The following is an 18,796-nucleotide window of genomic DNA, read 5'->3' on the forward strand; positions in this document are numbered from 1 at the left end:
AGCCACGAGCCAGGAAACTCGGGTGGCGCTGAGAGGCTGAGATCTGTGCGTCCCGCTGACAGGCAGCCCGAAAACATGGATTTCAGTCCTACGCTCACAGGGAATTGAACTGCCAACGACACGAATGACCTTGAACATGGATTTTTCTCCACAGCCTCCGGAAAGCAATGCATCCAAGCCGACACCCTGACGTAGGCTGGGGGAGACCTGTGTCGGACTCTGAACCACAGAACTGAGATGGTTTTATGCTCTTTTGAGCCAGCAAACGTGCGGTAACTTGTCACCGCAGCAACAGCTGACGAATGCACATGTGCATGTCCTTACACGGGCCACAGATAATCTCTCTGCTCGTTACACGTTCTCTTCTTTTACACGCACTCCTTCCGGTAAAGCCGATTTCGCCAGCAGCCCCGAATCGCATGCATCTTTCCATGTAGTCCGGAACCTGTGATGATTCAACCAGGTTCAACATCCCAGTTGCCACTTTCTCAGAGAGGAAACTTCACACTTGCCAGCCCGGTCACTGAGTCATACCCCCCCCCCCCCCCCCCCCGCCGGGTGCAGGCCACCCAGTCCCTCCAGCGGACTAGGGAAGAGTCGTGGAGAATGGTGACCGCCCATTCCGGGACTCGGGAGGGCACGTGATCCGGGGGGTTTCTGTGCAGGGGATGGGGGCCAGGGAGGGAGAGAGCTGTGTTTCCAGGGGAGATACTTCGGAGACGTCAATGGCCTCGGATGGATTAATACGAATGGCCACGTGGAATAGGTCAGGAAGATGAGAAGGGGGTGTGGGAGGAGCTAAGATTGTTGTATTTTTATCAAAAGAGCTTAGTTAGGTTTTCACCAGTTCCCTACTTTCTGGAAGGACTAGTCAACCCCCAGCCCCATTAATTCGGATACAGGGATTAATAACATGTGGTTCTTTTGTGGACAGGTGTATGTGAGCTTGTACACACTGTATACCCATGAACGGGGGTTCCTGCTTCATTGTGCTGTTTATCAGATTTTCCCCACTTTTTCTACCATGCAGGATCAGCAAAATGAAATGGCAAGTGGCATAATGAAAGGCCCAAGCAGCCGAGATTCGGGTCGGCAAAGATTCGTTCCAGCACGGGTTTTGTTTCATGGCCTGGAGCAGTGGCCTGAGGAAATACGAGTGCACTCATCCGAGAGACTTCATTGACAAAACGGGGCAGGGAGAGCGTGAGACCCAAGCTGCGACCGTGGATCTGGGGAAACCGTGCGCCGGAGCCTTCTGTGCCAGGCCACCGGACGCCGGCTTCCTCAATGCCCCGGCTGGCCCGCTCCGAGATTTAAAGCCGCATCGCTCAGGGCCGGCCGCTGGCGGGCCAGGGCCCGAGGCGCGCGTGGCTGCGCTGGATGCGCGAGGGCCGAGCAGGCAGGTGGGAGTCCGTCGTTCCAGCTCTTTGCCGTCCCCTGCAACGCCCCCATGGTGTCAGGCCCTCCTCCCGTGGAGCCCGTCCCAGCTCCTGTTGGCCATGCTCTTCTTCGCGGTGCACTGCCCGGGGACAGCGCCACCCAAGAACTGCAGGGCCGCGGCTCTCCCCGGCGCATCCGCCCGCAGGTAGCAGCCTCGTGACTTGACCACAGAATAAATAAGGCAGACCTGGCACCGGGGTTTTCCGCCGAATGAATTCAGCACGTAGTCCCTTGGCGGCGACCCCATGTTGAGGACTGTTCTGTGGGTTTGTGTTGTGTGAATACGCATCTCAAATTACGTCTTCGTCCTCACGGAGCTCGGCCGTGTCGGGTGAAGAAACGGGGGCCCCAGAAGCAGCCGCCTGCAGCCGGATGGCCGTGGCACGCTGAGAGGGACCTGAGATCGGGCCCTCTGGCCACGCGCTCCTGCCCCGAATCTGTCCGAAAGTTCGAGAGAGACGCGGCACGGATGACTGCGTGGCACGGAGGTCCGTCCCACTAGTCCAAGCCACCACGTCTTGGTCATCTTCCCTGGGGAAAGAATTTGGCCACCTGAAGTATGTATTTCAGCACTGTTCGCACTACGGAAACGAGACTGAACTGACCTGTAGATAAAGAGCAAGCAGCTGCCATCTTCAGGGAGCACCACGCCTCTGTCGAGCACTTGAACCTGTGCGGGCTGGAGACCCGTGAGGTCGAACGAACGCCAGCTCAGCGCTCCGCCGGAAACCGCCGCCGCCGCCTTGGGAAGGCGGGGCTCCTCCCTTCCCGGCCCCATCTCCTCCGACACACGTCTGGACACAGAACACACACTGTTCCGCCCAGCGTTTTACTGAGTGCCTGCTTTCCTCTCTCAGTCAGTGCCAGGTAAGAGCCATGGGAAGGGTTTGCCAGATTTCTACCACAAACATGCATTACCTTAATTATGGTTTTTTAAAAGAACGAAGGTGTCATGATTATCCATCTCTACCTATTGGGTCAAATCCAGCCAACAGAGCACCTGGAACAATCGCTTGTAACCCCTTCCTCCTGGAGACTTGGGCAGGCACGGGTGGCTCCCACAGCCCGAGTGGGCATGGTCTCGCTCAGTCCTGGCTAGTGTGGACATTACCTAACACTTAGAACCCCTTCGCCCAGCAAAACACAGGAAGAGGCACATTCTATTGGTCTGACTAGTGTCATCCTGATGGCATGGAACCTGCCGGCGACACTCAGAAATGGAACGGGTGCCCCCAGAAAGCTGGGGTCTTTGTCCTGAGCTTGCTGCAGCGATGCAGATGGGACAGTGGTCGGTGGTGCACCTACACCAGACAGGGCCACGGCCTCTGGGCCTCACCCCATGGCTCTGAACAGCGCACAGAAAAACAGCCCCGACCTCACAGCTGTGGGTTCACGCGCAGCGCAGCGTGAGCAGCAACGACTGGTGCGTGGACGACCCGACATACACATTCCACGTTCGCCAGTCCTAGCAGCAGCAGAAGCACGAGTTGCTCCGGTTCCACACCAGCAAGCTCAGCGTCGGTGCGGTTAATGCACGGGCTCTTCAGGAAGCTCTACGTTGAAGTTATTACCATTCCTCTCGTAACGAATATTTCTGTCCTTTTCCCTCATCCCCGTTTTCCTAATAAATATGGAAGCAGCGTCTTCTATGTGCCTGTCACAGTTTTGGGCACTGTAAATAATAAAAAGGTAGACCAGGGAGCACCAGGCAATAAAACCTATATTTAAAAAAAACACAACAGACTTTTTATTGGACCCTCAGATTGTTTGTACGTGGACAGTATTTTATTGCATTTCTGTTATATGAGTGAAAACAAAAGCAACATAAAAATTACATGCCCGCTTCCTGCCCCAGGAGACGAGGAGACCTGGACGTGCCTGAAACCGTGCGGGACCTGAACTCCCACCTGCCTCTCCCCTCCAGGCCCCACGAGCCCCCCAACACACACACGACTCCACCTGTATTTGGGAGAATGTCACTGCAGTGGGTTGAATAGTGTCTCCCCCGAATTCACGTCCGCCCAGAACCTCGGGGTGGACTTGACACAATGCACCTCCGCACAATGTTAGGCCCACATCCCGCCACGCCCTTTGGGGACCCTGGGATCTCAGGCGGTAGTCTTCCCACAACCTGGGTCCAGACCAAACTCCCCAGATGAATAGTAAAAGTGGTGGCTTGTAAGGGGTGACTTTGGAATACTTATTTTGATCTTATCGTTTTGCAGGTCTTAATGGTTGGGACACTCCCAGCAAGAGACAGGACCGGAAGGTTCAGACACCCCAGCCTCCTCCACCAGAGGGACTGCCCGGAGCCCCGCCCCCTCCCTCTCAAAAACTGTGACTCGGAGCAGAGAGATGCTGGTTGTCAGCCAGGAGTGCTGACTGGATGTCCCAGGCCCCGGACACATAGGCACGGGACTCTCGGAGACGGAGACAGACGCCCCCCTTTCCATGGACGGCCCACTGTTCCTCTGACTGCACAGCCAGCCAGTGAGTGGCCACCTCAGACCCCGCCCTGACGCCCTGTCTCCCACTTTCCCCACTTTCTACATCACATCTCTGCCTCTTAGGTCTTATAAGCCTGACCCGGGGAAACCATCTTATTATCAAGCCCCAAAGCTGGCATCTCTGGGAGTAGTTCCCACAATGCACCGCATCAACACCTGTCACTGTCAACCTACACCCGGACGCCACGGACCCAGAGCAGTGGCTTGTGTCTGAGCCTTTAAAGGAGCCACACCCGAATCCAGGCGGCCAGCGTCTCCGGTCTGCTTCACCTGACCTGAGCTCACCGGGGCAGGCCTGGACTGCGGCGGGAACTCTCCGACCGGTTTCCGGACGGAGGACCAGTTGGTGCCCTACCGGAGAGCCTTGTGGCTTCTGGCCAGCGCATCCTGCACTCACCCCAGCCCCGGCCAAGCTACCTCTGCTGTCCATCACACAGACTCCTTCCCAGAGTACCCCGGGATTCACCTGAGCTCTCCACTGCCTGTGGGACTGGGGACAGTGGTGAGGACGCTGATTTATTTCCTCCTTCAGCTGTGCAACTAACAAAGAATCTGTTGAACCCACTATTTTTTAATACCAGAAAACTAGACAGCGGATGCCCAGAGTCCCGAATTAGAAGCCTGAAAGTCGAGTCCTAATGTTTTCCTTCTCTGTACCCGACTTTATTGACCCGCCTTCACACCAGCAGGGGTACCACGACCAAACATGGGTGGACACACCTGGGAGGGTTTCCCCACCTGACACCTGGAACTTTCCCACTTTGCAAATGGGGGGAGGAAGTGCTCCGCACGGTTGCAAAAGCCCACGGGCCTGGGGATTTTGCCGCGTCCACAGAGTTGACAAACATACGGCGTGGACTGATCCCCGTCTTAAAATCCTTCGGAACTTCTCTTGACCTTGGAAGAAAGCCTGGCTTCTCTTCACGGAGCACAGCTTCTCCTGACCTGGCCCCCAGCCCCCTCCTCCGTTTCCACCTCTCACCTCACACCCCCGCGGCAAGGAGCGTGGGTTCTGTGCGGGTCCTCGCCGCCGGGCGTGGGCCCGGGTCTGCGGCGGGATCCAGCCCGGCTTCCCCATCGCTGTGTGGGGCCACGTTTCCTCTACGCGTCCTGCAGACACCACCTCCGGGAACCGTTCTCCCCCCCCTTCCCCAGGTGCCTCGGGCGCGGCGTCTAATGCACGCCGCCCCTGACTTTTTTTCAATGCTGCTTTCCAGTTACGGCTTATAGTCAATATTATTTTGTATTCGTTTCAGGAATACAGCAGAGTGACTAGACGTTTCTGTACCTTAGGAGGGATTCCCCGACAGCTGGAGCGCCCCTCGGGCCCCACACAGAGCGGCCGCAGTGTCGCTGCCCTGTGCCGTAGGTCCCGAGACTGTCCTGCAAGCGCCAGCCTGCACTTCTCAGTCCCCTCCCCCTCCAGACGGCTCCCCTCCGGCAGCCTCGGTCTGTCTGCCCTCCGTACCCGGGAGTCCGCTGCTGTCGTGTCTGTTCATTGTGTTCGCTCTCTAGACCCCACGTGTAAGTGAAACCATAGGGTGCCGGTCTTTCCCGACTTCCTTCCCTCAGCACACTGCCCCCTGAGTCCACCCAGGCTGTCCCGATGGTCCAGTTCCCTTCCTTTACTGAGGCCGAGGAGTAGCCCTTTACATGTAGTCGCAGCTTCGCTCTCCGCTCGCCTGCCGCTGGGCACTCGGTGGGCTGCTTCCATCACCGCTGCTGCGCCTGACCCTGCTCTATCCGACTCTGCTGTGTCCTGCAATCGCCCGCGCCTGCTCCCACGGCCCTTTGGAGCCCCATGGGTCTGCGTGTCCTTCCCTCCGGGGGCTGAAATCCGGGATGCGCCGTCCTTCCCGTGTTTGTTTCCCCAAGACCTAGTCTTGACCCTGGCCCCCGGTAGGGGGCCTCAATCAGTGTTCTCTTGAAAGCAATTTTCATAATCATCGCCCGTAAAAACTAGCCAGCGCATGCAGAAAATTAACAAATAAACACGTTTGGCACGAGGTCAGCAGGTAGTAGGGAAACCTGTTATTTCAATAATAGTGTGTGTGCCCGCATTCGCAAAAGACCAGATCGCCAGATTGCGCTGTGCCCTGCACCACTATCTACGGCAGAGAAACCTCGTTGGACAACATTTCATCGCTCCTGACTGGGAAGCAATAAGAACTTCAATTACTCGGACGATGCTCAAGATAAAAACGGTGTATTTGCATCTGATACTCAGACTCTGCCACGCGCTGTCTGTGAGGAGAACACCTCAACGCGAAGAGGACCCGGACAGAACAGATCGCAGACCTCAGACACGGAGAAGATAACGCTGGCTTCTGTCTGTCTGAAAAGTTTCGGCCAAGGGTTTCGTCCCTCCGGTGTTTGCCCCAGGTGCCCTTCTCCAGTGTGCCAGGCCCGGGGCTGGGGTAACCCCGGTCGTGGGGTCTGGGTGAGGGACCCCTATAATATTACCACGTTCCCATTTACAGTAATAGTAGTTTCATGATTACCTTACAGTGCAGTCACAGCACATCTATAACTTTATTGTGAGTATTATTGATAGGGGTTTAAGACTTGGGAAAATTTAACTTAAGGTAAATAGTCATAAATCTAGCAAGTCATGTGTATGTTAAGTTTTTGTTTCAGCAACTACAGATAAGGCCCATCCTGGCGCCTAAATTTTAAGCAGATGGCCTCCTGGGGCACTGACCGGGGATTACCTCATTTGGAGACGTCTGTACCAGGAAGAAGCAAGCGACTACCCTTCCCCCTTGGAGGCGACTGTTGAATTGCAAAGGCTTTCGCTGACACCTTGTTTGCCCTCCCCCAACCCCCTTATAAAAGATTTGGCTGGGAAAGAAAGAGCAAGATGGTTTGCTAGGGTATGAACCCACCATCTTCTCGGATCGCCGGCCATCTGAATAAAGCGCCTATAAAAGATTCAATCACTGTCATTGCTTATTGGATTTGGTAGTGACAGGCAGCCCGAACACCGGTGTCTTTTCCGGTTACACTATGATATGAACTTTATGAAGAAGAAAACAGACTCAAAAGACTGAATGACTTTCTTATGATCTTGCCGTTGATTTCACGCCCGGGCTGGGACTTGAACTTGAGTCTCCTGACGCATGACTCCCTTGGGTTTCTGGGTGGTTTTGTGGTTGCTCTCCAAAATCTCTTGTTCGTATTTCATTATCGGACTACAGATTTTATCATTTTAAATATTCTTTCCTCCCTCCCCTCCTCCCTCCCTCTCTCCCTCCTTCCCTTCTTTTTCCCCTTCTAGAATATTCACTGAACACCTACTCTGTGGCAGGTCCTCTGCTAAATACCCAAAATCGTTCAATGGTTCAATGGTTCAGAATTAATAGGAATACTGCTGGTCATCAATTGTATACATATGAAATTAATATAAATTCACAGAAAGTTAGAAAAACTATTTCTTTCCCAGAATATTAAAATACAGAGAATATAAAACAGCAGTTCGGGGGCAAAAAAATGATAATTTAAAAATGATTTCGTTGAAAATGTTACCGCACAAAGAAGGTGCTCCTGGGAAAAACAGCTTGTACTGTGTTACATTTCATTTTGAAAATAATAAGCAATGATATGAAAGTTCTTATGTTTTTACTTGTATGAGAAAAAATAGCAGGCTAGGATGGAAAGGCAATATCAGTTCTCTGTTAGTCTTTTTTTTAACAAAAACTTTTATTAGTTTTATTTGGTGTTGTTTTCCTACTCACAAACAATATAATATTACATGTAATTTTTAGAAATTTAGAGAAAATGGGAAAAGTACAAAGAAGGAAGCAGAACTTTCTGTTTCCAAAAAACAGAAGTAACGCCGGATAGCGCCCTGGGCTCTACCCTCCTGGCATTGACTCACGCACGGGGGCTTTATTTGTATTGTTGCATTTTACAAGTTCAGTGTCATGTTCTGTGCCACTAGTAAGTCACCCCTTTCTAGTAAACACTATCTCATACCCTTTAAAATATATTTATTCTGTGATTTAAAAAATGCAGCTTTGAGACAGCGTCCCCTTCGCTGCGAGGAGCTGGCTTTGGAAGCCTCCTTCTTCAGTTCTGGAAACTCACTCCGTGGCCTCCTCGAGTCTGCTAGTGTGTGTGCGGCCCTGGGCACTTCCGTTCTCTCCTTGGACACCTGCCTCAGCCTCCGGATGAAAAGGAGGTTGAACTTCCGAGTACCAGTGTTCTAGAATTTTCCAAGGGTCCATCAGCACAGAGCCGTCCACCTACCCACATAGGAGCCTGGGGGCTTGTGAACAGGAGCGGGACTTTGTACATCTCAGGGATGGATTTTTAAAAAATGTTTATTGAATTTATTGGGGTGACACCGGCTAATAAAATTACACAGGCTTTAAGTGTACGACACTGACATACATCATCTGTATGTTGTACTGCGTGTCCACGACCCAAAGTCAATGGAATACTTCTCTGCTATAAAAAGGAGAAAAATCTCGCCATGCGCGACAGCACGGACGGACCCGGAGAGCACTGTGCTAAGTGAAGTCAGCCAGTCAGAGAGAGACAGGTACCGTGTGACCTCACTCATAGGTGGAATCTGATGAACAAACTGAACCAGCAAACAAAACGGAGACAGACTCATGGACAGAGAGCAGACTGACAGCTGCCGGGGGAGGGGTGGGGCCTGGGTGCAAAAGGTGAAGGGACTAAGCAAAAAAAAGCTCCTAGAGACAACGCTGTGGTGATTACCAGAGGGGAGGGGTGTGGGGGTCGGAGAGCGCAGGGGTGGGGACGCAGGGTGACAGAGGGAGTCTCACTGGGAATTCCGGGGAAACGTGCAGCCTCACAGAAGCCCTGGCTGAGCTGAGCTGATCCAGCGCAAGGCTGCCCACCTGTATTGTTTCCTACGGCTGCCATGACAACGGACCACATACCTACAGGCTAAAAACAATGCAGATCCATCCTCCCCCACCGCTGGGGGCCCCGGGGGGGGGGTGGTTCCACGTTGTCCCCCAGCTTCAGCTGTTTGCCAACAATCCCTGCTGTTCCCCGGTTTCAGGTGCATGAGTTCAACCCCGACTCCGTCGTCACACGGCCGTGTCCCTGCGTGTCTATGTTTCCTGGGCCCACATTTCTCTTCTAGCAGGGCACTGGTGGTCGGGTGACGGCATTAGATCCCACCCCAATCTATTCTTAACTCGATTACCTGACCAAAGGTGCCAGGGCTGAGGAGTCAACCCTTCTTTGGGGGTGTGTAGTGGGGGTGCTGACCTCAACTCACAACATCATCCGTTCAAAGGGCTCCTCCACAGGGCATGGGTGCGGCCTTTCCTAATGAAGACTGCTTTAAACAGGCTGGGTTTTCTCCTCCTGTGGGAAAATCACCTCCCAGTCTCCTTGGCCCTGGCTGACTTTTCTGCACAGCTGGTCTTTATCAAACATTCATTTTAAAACAGCTCAGGAATTTTATCTGTGAAAGGTGCCTGTTCTGGCGCCGTAGCAAGAAACAGTCTTTGCCACCTGCCCTCGGGGACGGAAGGCCCCCAGGAGGAGCGCCCCCAGGACACGAGCGTGCTCTGGGTAAAGGAGGGAGCCCCTGGAGAGGCAGCAGAGAAGGCAGGCGCCAAAGGGCCCCCCACCCCCCCGGGCTGTCCCCCAGGATCCTGGGGCCAGTGCCTGCCTACCAGGAGGGCTCATCACAACATTCTTTAATCGATGCATATTTTTAATCTCTCCCCAACATAGCTCTTTATGATGCAAATGAGCCTTTCAGACCTGTGTTTGTGTCTGTTTGGGATAAATTAAAGACTGTTTTGGCAGGAGCGGCACCCTCCCAGCAGTCATCTTCTGCTGATTAATCACACGTCACAGACGGGCAGCGTGTAGGGTAAAACAGTTTCAGAGCAATCACGGCCCATTATTTAAGATTAGTTTGACACATTGCCTCATTGCATTATTATGCCTTGGGTGTGGGAGGGGAAGAGAGAAAGAGAAGGGACAGAGAGAGGGTATAGAGAAGGGAGAGGGGTGGGGAGGGGAGGGGGAGAAGTGGACAGAAAACCCAGAGCTAAAAGAGTAGGAAGAAATGAGAAGCAAGGGTGCATGGATCTGGAGAATTCGGTAACCCAGCAGCACCTGCCTGCAATCGGGTCACAAGCGCCGCACCAGGGGCTGTAGGTGTGTAAGGCCTGGGCAGGAGGGGTAGCAGACCCGATCCAGGAGACAGACGGGAACGATGCACTGGGAGAAGAGAAGGGCATGAGTCCCCTTGCCTGGGGACACAGGGTTTGGGGAAGGCTCCCGGCAAAGGGGACATTTGAAAAACGTTTTTGCAGGACAAGAAAGAACACACCTCTTTGCTGGCTAAGAAGAACGCCCATGCAGTCCACATTTACTGTGTCGGGTGCTCGGCTCCAGGCACCTGAGGGTGTCATCCGGGCACCTGAGGGTGGCATGCTTATCCCGGGAGGAGACACAGAGTCTAAGTGATGTGTCCAAAGTCACACGGCTTCTCCGTCAAAGAGCGACACAGAGCAGTCCGGGTGTGGAGGATGACTCCCCTGCCCAGCACCTGTATCACTGGTCTTTCTAGGCTCTTCTCTAGTTGAGAAGCTTTTCCGTGGGCAAGTCAGGTCCGTGGGCTGGTGCTTCTGAAGTTCATGCCACGGGCGATGAGCCAGCAGGGCCCTCGTGGGGTAAGCAGGATTGGCAATGACATTGAGTGACCTCTGCCCCCCACAGCCTAGCCCCAGGCTTGGCTTTCCACCACCCACCCTTACAGCAAGGCCAGCTACCTCTTCCAGATGCTGGCTCAAACCCTGCCAATCACCTTCTCAAGAGCAACAGAGGCCTTGGAATGGGCGGGCCAGGGGTGGCGCCGGTGGGCAGGAACTCCCGTATGGCCGCTGCCATCCTCTGGCTTGCCCAGGGGGGCTCCTTCACACTGCTCGTCACGCCGACCCCTCCTCACTCCAGGGACTGTGAGAGCTCCCGAGGGTCCCCATCCCTGAGCTCACATGCCCTGATGGTCCCACCTTCTCCCCATGACGACCCCGGCCTCCTCTTTCAAGCCACATACCAATGCTTCCCCCTCTTGAAGGCTTTTTTCAGATCTCTTAAGAGTGAGGATGGTGAGTAGTGGCCAGAGCAGAGACGGGAATGGAGAACGAGGAGAGGAGGAGGAGGAGGAGAAGGAGGAGGAGGAGGAGGAAGGGAGGAGGGGGCTGGAGGAGGGGGATTTCACAATCAACTCTACAGAATCTAGAACTTTCACGTCGTTTTCTGTGACCGCTGGGCCCCCGTGCACACAGGTCCTTGCCAGGCCGCACTAAGGACCATCATGCTTTGATTATTCCATGTTCTGGATCAGCGTTTGTCTCGCTTCAATAATATTATTATTTGCCCTTTATTTGTCATTGGTTTTTCGTTCTGGCGATCGTATGGGTGCTGTATTTTGCACAGATACGTAAGGGTGTCCAGTCACAAATTCTGCGTTAATGAAAGTCTGTCCTGAAGATTCACTGTGAAACACGCGAGAGTAGCAGTGTATGTGTTTGCTTTAAACTTAGCTCGTAACAGCCTCCTACTTTCCATGTTTGAAAAAACATTTTCTATGAGCCTGGCTGGCGTAGCTCAGTGGATTGAGCGTAGGCTGTAAATCAAAGTGTCGCAGGTTCAATTCCCAGTCAGGGTACATGCCTGAGTTGCAGGCCATGACCCCCAGCAACCACACATTGATGTTTCTCGCTCTCTTTCTCCCTCCCTTCCCTCTCTAAAAATAAAATTTAAAAAATGCAAAAGGCTAGTTTAAAAAAAAGAAAGAAAAAACACTGTCTATGAAGTTAGCACTGGACTTTTCGGCACGTTCTTGAAATGGGAACTGTCTCGCTAATCTGAGTAAGAGTGAAGTCGAGTTTTTCCAGGACTCCCTCGCACCCGCATCCATGAATACAGCAAAGCGCGGGTGCTTTGCTTTTCTTGTCCGAGGTGAGTGTAATTTTCCTCATCTTATAATGGGAAATCCAGGCTTACGATATGAATAATGCTCTTTTACAGTCTCACGGCTGCACTTGGTAATTAGATCTTCATTAAGCATCTGTAACATCCCGAGAGCCGGCGTGACAGGGCTGGGCCGAACAGCAGGCTCCTCCTATGGTCACAGTGCGAAATTTCTCATACATGTAACTGGGATTCTCTGAGGACCTTATTTCTCTTTTAGCCATTAATTTTTCTGTTCTCAAATCACTTTGGTATATCTATTGTTATCAGCACCAAAACTGTCCCCATTATTAGTTATCTAGGAATCAAAAAATGAAATGTAATTATATTAAAAGAATATAGATTTCAACATATTGGCATTAAAAATTAAATAGAATTCAAGAGGTAAGTTTAAACATAGTTTCAAAGTGTACTTTACTCTTAATGTATTCAAGATTGTGGACTAACATTACAATGTAAAGTACAAATTTACCAAGTGAAAATTGAAATTGTACACTTTCCATGTATTTTCAAGCAACCCCCAACTTACAGGAGATTTGCAAGTGCAGTGCAAATGCTTTTTCCCTAAGCTTTTTGCTTCATCATCCCAGCTTCTTTAGCCTGTATGTCCTGCAAGTGACCAGAACCAGGAAAGTGACCACTGGTCCCTTACATGTCCATCTGACACATCTCACCCTCGGACCCCATGTTCGGCCAACCCCCCCGTGATGGCCTTTAGAGCAAATGCTCCCAGTGGAGAATCACACACAGCATTCGGTTGTCTCGTCCCTCCCTCCCTCCCTCCGACCTGCAGCCGTTTCTCGGCCTTTCTCCGACTTCCCTGACCCGGACAGTGTTGAAGACCACGGGTTCGTTACGTGGTTCCTTCCGTCCCCCGACCGGTGTTTCCACGGCAGACGGTGTGTGCGCCACGTGGTGGGGATCTCCCCGCAGTGAAGCTGAAGTCCACTCAGCGTCACCCTATCACGTGACCCGAGGTTTTGCATTGTCCGGGGACTGAAGATCTTCACACTGATCACGTGCTTAGCAGGACGCGTGGCCGGCTTCTCCGAGGCACGGCGTCTGAGGCTGCACGCAGCGGGCAGGTGGCTGGAGGGCGGCGGCGGCGGCGAGGGGCACACCCCCGTGCGCAGTGCTGGACCTGGGGCAGGGCGGAGCTGAAGGTCAAAGCCTGTGTAGGCCCACAAGGGCAGCCACAGACAGGGTCTCCCGGCCATGACTTCTTCCAACAGGCGTTTCCTCCGACGAGGTTCCGAAGACCACTTTGAGCGGGCATGAGGGGGGCCACCGGACAGCAGCAGGCGGGCTCGAAGGCGGGGGTCAGGGCGGAGGCGTTTTCAAGGAGGAGGGGGGCTCTGGAGTGTTTCTGTGCGAAGGCAGGGCCCTGGGGGGCTGGGAGACTAGGCCGGCCGCCATGGGGACTTGGAATCAGCCCGTGGGGACGGAGTCCCCTGTTTTCCACACATAGTTAACACAAACCCAGGACTGAAAACTGCTATTCACAACCAACATCTCAGCTATTTCCTTCCCTCTTCCTGCATTCTTCTCTTCCTTTCCGGGTCGACATATAAATGAAGAGAGACCAGAATTAGAGTCCTGGACCCCTCATCCCAGCCCAGCTCTCTCGCTTTGTCTCTCCCTCCTTTTCCCCCTCGACCCACCTCCCGTAAGTTGGAACCCTCTCCTTCATCTACGGGGGTTCTGAATGACGAAATATAGAAAACGCAGTACTAATTCTCTTCTGAGATGACGCTCCTGAGAAAAGCCACCTCTGTGCCTACAGAGATCCATGTGTTGCTCACCACCAACGGCCCTCGGCAGGCTAAGGCTCACAGCTACTCTGAGCTGTCCGCCGGGCCTTAGGACGGGCGCGGGGCCCCACCCTGTGGTCACCTCGACCCCTCTCCTGAGCAGGGCAACTGCAGAACGGGGTCCGGCGCCTGGTGCTCCTGATCATACTGAATAGGTAGTCCAGTAACCAGACACCTCACACACCCTCACGACCCATCTTTAGTCCGAGGATTACTGCTAAAATCTAAAAGATCTTTTTATAGATTTGGAAACAGAAACTGAAAGAGGAAAACTATCCAAGACTCCCCACGGGAAACCGTGTCTTAGGACTCGAGTGCTCTCCCGGTTACCTCTCGGCTGCCTCTATTGCGGGAAAGACACTGTTTTCAGCTTAGTTTAATACAACAAAACAAAAGCCAGAACTCTCTCCTTCAGCAATTCTCTTCAGATGGAGACACTTCCCCTTGGCCGTTCCACAGCCCACGAGCTCCCCCCTCAGAGAGAAGGGTGTGTACTTTCTCGTGGAGGCCGTGGGGCTGGCCCGCCCCCACGAGAGGCAGGGGGATGGGCGGTGCAGGAGACCCGGCTGCCTCCACGCATCCGAGATTGCAGGGTGTGATCTATTAGATTTCCTTCCCACTGATGCAATTTTGGATGACAGCTTCGGTTAGAAACTAAGTTAACCAAAAACCCCCATCCTACTCAGGAATAATTTGGACTCTGGAGAGCCATTTACTTTCCTGCCTAGTCAGACATTCGGCACCCAGAAGCGAGCGGGGAAGAATCTGCAGTTTCATCGTCTTGGGGGTTCACCTGCCTAAGCGACAAAGTCTGGTTTCACACTGGCGACCTTTGCCCTGAACCTTACCACTGAGACGAGGGGACGGAAGCCAGTGGAAACGTCTCCAGGCCTGCTGGACACCCCGAGGGGGGAGGTGAAGAACGACGGATCCCCCCCTTGCTGTGCAGAAGGGAGACAGCCGCCTACCTCCTCTCCAGAAGGGAGAGAACCGTGCTCTGTTGGAAAGCGGAAGGGACGCTGGGTTCCCCCGTACCCTACATTCTGGAAGGTCAGGCTGTCTTTCCAAGGACCAGGCGAGCCCAGGGGTCTCTGTCTTTTAAGGCCTAAAGATGCCTCCTAGATCGGAGCGGGTGCCTTTTGAGGTGCAATCGGCCAGGACAGCCCTCCAGTCTTCCTGGCACCTTGGGGCTTCGTCTAGGGTTTCGGCTCTCAACCTGTGCGCCGCAAGAATGTTTTAAAACTCGCGATACCTGACCATTTAGTCGGGGGCACTGACCTCTTTTCCTTTCAATGGTCGCATTACAAAAATGACAACAGCCAGCACAATAATAGCAGTGTCCGGTGTGAATGAATCAAAATTACACCTATTTTTTGTCAGGTTAGGAAAGAATACATTTTTCAGTGCACTGCAGGCGTTTAGTAAATAGTCTGCATGTGCCAGGAGATGGAAAAGGTTGAAAACAGCCGCCCTAAGGACCTCCCCAGGACTGAAACTACTTAGCCCTCGGAGAGCAGAGCAGCGACCTGAGAAATGACTCCAGGGCTAAATCTCAGGGTGGGTGGGAGGCGAAGTGCTTCCAGGGAAATAAAAGCAGCCGCTGTCTTTCTATCGTGGACATTTCCATGTCTCAGAATACTAAGGCTTCTCCCAGGAGCACCGAGGAGCCCCAAGGAGCCCTGTTGCCCCTCAGCAGGCAGCCCACTCCCTTACAAGGCAGTGACGGCACTGTGTAATGCTCTCGTGCATCTCTGAAACAAACGGAAAGCATTATTGAATGTCAACGGCCGTTGCAGAATTAAAAATACAGTAATGAACGCGTCTGCGGAAAGGAAGGGGATAGCGGCCATCCTGAGCGGCATTTACTGACTGCCCGCTGAAGCCCAGGGACTGTGCTAACGGCTTCCTGCACACGAGACCCTCACAACGGCCGTGTAAGACACAGCCCACTGCTATGCCACGTTAGAGACGTGTACACTGAGGCACGGGCAGCTTAGGCACTTTTCCTGAGGACCCAGAGCTAGCATGTCCTTGGACCCCCTTCTCCCTGACCCCAAGCTGCCTCGCCCCACATGCCCTCGTGAGCTGGTTCTCCCACTGTCCTCCCGTCGCCAGGTCCCCCAGAGACCCTGTCCACCATATCACTGTCCTCCAGATGCCCTCCAGATGTCCTCCAGATGTCAAAGTCCTTTCTAAAACGAAGTGCTCTGAATTGGATCCAAGGGCTTTTGTGTTAAGATAAGGAGCTGGCTTTTCTTCTTGCAAGTGACGGAGGCTTTGAATGGGAGGACAATAGGCAGATCCGCATCGTGTGAGGTCACTTCCACAGGACAATGGACAATGACCTGGAGCGGATCCAGCCGGTGCCCGGGAAGGGACCGGTTTGATGGTCCCTGAATCGATGCGGACTGGAGGCCACGGTGGCCAAAGGACGGGGCGTGGCCCTGGGGACCTGCTGCTCCGTTACACGGGCCCCGATCTACTCCCCCTAATTATCTTCGGCTGCTTTTCGCCTTTTGTTAACTCGGGTCTAATGACTTCCTGCTGTTCTCACTATAAATATCTGGAGCCTTTATTACTATGAACAAAGGGGTGTACAACCCAACTCGATAAAGGGAGTCGTGGAATGAAGTTTCCCAAGACTATGGGAGATGCCATTTGGGAGCTGACGGCTCTCATATTTCTTCTTGGTATTATCTCCACGCCGTTGTTCTTCAAGCCAGATGACTACCATGCTGTGGCTGGAACGGGGGGCGGAGTGACTACAAAAATGCTGTTCTGGGAGCGAAGGGTTCCTCTCATCTCTGTGAATCGTGGTCACAGATGTTCAGCTGTGGGACATGTTTTGGGTCCTGCACTGCCTATCAGCACAGGCACCCCCAGGAGCCTAATATTCAAGCGGGTGGGGGGACAGGAAGGATTCTGTCCCCCGTGCTTTTCCCTAATAAAAATTCACACACAAATCCATCCAGACATGGGGCATCTGGGGTCACTTGTATCCATTCACATAAACAGCCAATGTCTGCCCAGACGAACTTCTACATACGAGCACACACAAGCATGCGTGTGTTTCCGTGCATGTCCGTGACGCACCGTGGCCCTCGTGGGGAGGTGAGGGGTGTCTGCCTGGCCTTGCACATGGCCCTAGGAGGAGGACGGCATTTGGTGGTCCCGGGGCCAAGACACGCCTGGCCGCCTGGCTTTCAGGCAGAAGCAGACAATCTGAAGATCGCAGCATCCCGTTTGGAGAAGCTGGTCTTTTTTAACTTTTTTCTTTTTTCTTTCTAGACTCTATCCTTGGGACTTTTGGCCTGGAACCACTCTCCGTAGAAGCTCTGGGAGGCTGATGCGGTTCCTGAAGCGGGAGTTCCCAAGTAGCGCAACCAACCAGACGCCCTGCTGGCCGGGCGGCCCTGCGCTTGCGAGCCCTCCCACGCGCTTGAGAAACGCAGAAGGAGGGATTCGGTTGGGAACGGACAGAAGGTTGTTACTGGTCGATTCAAAGAGGACAATGCCCCAGGATTTCCTGGGTCACCAGCCCCACACTCAGGGGTACCGTTCGCAGCCCTTGGTGGGCCTAGAATGAGATCCTCAACAATCTAGGAAAAGTTAGGTTGTAAGTAAACTTTGCCAAGGACAGCAGGCGATGTGACTCAGATATTTTGCAAACAAAAGTTTGCAAGAAGGGTTTCATTTTTAGCTCTTTGAAAAAAAAATATTTTGCAACTGTTAGAACAAAAAAATACAATATTTAAAGAAAAATGATTTGAAACCCAGCTAGGACAATTTCTCTAAATACGTCAGCTCTTTTTTTTCGAGAAATATAGACAATGCTTAACAGGTTAGTTGCAATAATGAAAAATGACAGCAGTCATATATATAAACTATATTTAAAAATGTCCTAAATACTTATTGAGAGAAAGCAAATTGAAGACACCAACCCTACGTGTCTCCTGGATGTTAACGCATTGCTATTATTTTCCATTTAGCATTAGGCCTCAAACACATGTCCCAGCAACTCCGAGGAGGGTAAGCTGTAACCCCACTGTTACCCATGAGATAACTTTGACCTGTAAAGAAGCCACACATTTACTGATGACACTCGCGTGGCTCTGTGGAATGAAAGAGAAAACTTGAATTCCACGTTTGTAGAGGGGCAAAACAAATTTGGTGCACGTCCGCATTTTGATGGAGGTTTAAATTAATCTATCTTTTGTTCTCTCTTCGAGAAAGAATCACGGTAACACGTCTGTGCACAGGATTGTGGGTAATAGGAATCCTACCGGAGTCCACGTGCTGGTGGGCTGCTTACTTTCCCTCTCTCCCTCCCATCCCCAGGTCTCGGCGAGCGGCTCTGTGGTATTCGGGGCAAGAAATTCGGAGGGAAATGCATTTTAAACCATCTACTTCACTTCCTTAAACCTGGCACCTTAGTTGTAGCAAGATTCACTCACCTGCCTTCGTCCCTCTGTTAACATACGTCTGCATTTTTAAAGGCAGACAGAAGGGAACGTGAGAGAGGCACCGCTCCCCCGCCTCGTAGTGAACCGTAATCACGCAGCTGTCAGTGCCCCGTGAGGCTCCGAGTCCGTCTGTTCGCCAGGTCTCCCTCCAGCAGCTAAGGAATCTATCCGAGCAGCCTCCTCCTCTGTGTGTTTCTAGGGGCTGAGAACATTTCATAAACCCAATCACTGCCATAAAACAGCAACACTCTTTTTAAAAAGATTCTATGTATTTACTTTTAATCAGAGGGGAAGGGAGAGAGAAGAGAGGGAGAGAAACATCAATGTGTGGTTGCCTCTCACATGCCCCCCACCGGGGACCTGGCCCGCAACCCAGGCATGTGCCATGACTGGGAATCGAACCACTGAACCTTTGGTTCACAGGTCAGCACTCAGTCCACTGAGCTACACCAGCCAGGGCAGCAACACTTTTGAAATTATCATTTACTCCCAGGAACCAAAGCTCCATGCAGAAGAACACTGAGTGTATCTTGTATAAGAGTGATCAACAGTAATCAAAATCTGTGGTCTTCCTGGACTTGTTGGATACAACTGAGCTGTA

The sequence above is a fragment of the Phyllostomus hastatus genome, unplaced genomic scaffold (genome assembly GCF_019186645.2).
Source record: "Phyllostomus hastatus isolate PE091 unplaced genomic scaffold, TTU_PhHast_1.1 phas_scaffold_21, whole genome shotgun sequence".
NCBI classification, from domain to species: Eukaryota; Metazoa; Chordata; class Mammalia; order Chiroptera; family Phyllostomidae; genus Phyllostomus; species Phyllostomus hastatus.